Source organism: Panthera tigris, chromosome D4 (genome assembly GCF_018350195.1).
Source record: "Panthera tigris isolate Pti1 chromosome D4, P.tigris_Pti1_mat1.1, whole genome shotgun sequence".
NCBI lineage: Eukaryota > Metazoa > Chordata > Mammalia > Carnivora > Felidae > Panthera > Panthera tigris.
In genome coordinates this window covers 550,443-551,721 of record NC_056672.1, presented here as the reverse complement: position 1 = coordinate 551,721, position 1,279 = coordinate 550,443, and positions in this window count along the sequence as shown.

The window sequence follows — 1,279 nt, the reverse complement described above, 5'->3', positions numbered from 1 at the left end:
TTTAAACAAAGCACAAGACAACCCCTCAAAATACTTTTTATATATAATCTCTGTGCTATCTTCAGTAACTAATGTGTATCTTCTAATTTAGAGTTTACATAAAGTCTTTTTAAATGTATGGGTAAGAGCACTTGTGTTTTCCAAGTTAGGCTTTGTGTGAATTATAGGCTACATGAAATATGTATTTTTGATTGTATATTGTCATTTTTTTAAAAGATGAATACAAATCAGCCTGAGTTCTGTACTTGTGTCCTGATAAACAACTAACTGAAATGCAAGACATTTCAGATAAGCACCATAGGAGAGAGTTCTCTGAGGACCAGGAAAGGGTGCCAAATAGAGTTTTCCTGTCCTTGGCCTCTGAAAATTAATAGAGGCAACACATCAATCCCAAAACTCTGGTTTGACCAGAGTCTCATGAAAAATCCAAGTTAGCCATCAGGACTCTCAAGTCCAGATAGGGAAGCAGATTTAATATCTCATTAAATCAACCTGGTTATGATTCAAGCCTCCTATCAAACTGGGCTCTGTTCAAAACTGTTATATAGATCATCCCCAGGGATTGTCCTTGAGCCACAACGTGTATCTGAAATTAAGTATTTATTAATTTACATCTTGACCAAATATAAACTCTAGAGGGCTGGGATGCCATCTGGTTTATTGACCATTATATCCCCACTGCCTAGAACTGTGTGTAGCATTCGGTGGGTGCTTAGTACATGTATTTCTGAATAAACAGGGTCCAAAGAACTAAGCAGCTGAAGAGTCATTTGGGATTCCTGTGTTTCTGACACTTCAGACCTGATGGAGAGTAGAAAAACCACCACGCAGCAGGATAAATAACCTCAATGTCACCTTCTCTTGATGCAGATTACATTTATACTTTCTCACTGCTACATAACAAGCCATCCCAGTAAAATTTATTTTGCTCACAAATTAGCAATTTGGTCAGGGCTCTGTGGGGACTGCGCATCTCTCCTCCATGTAGTGTCATGGGATGGCTCAGCTGGGACCAGAGGATCCACTTCCAAGATGGCCCCACTCACTCAGTGCCTGTCCCTGGGCCTCCTCACAGCATGGCATCGAGATTTCAGAAGCAGATGCTGCCAGGCTCTTACAGCATAGTCCAGAAACTGGATCAGTCATTTCCACTATATTCTACAGGTCAAACACACACAGAGCCCAGATAGAACCAAAGAGAGGGGATGTAGACCACCAGCCCTCAGTGGAAGAAGTGGCAAAGAATTTGGCCATACTTAAATGTGTCACACCCGCCATC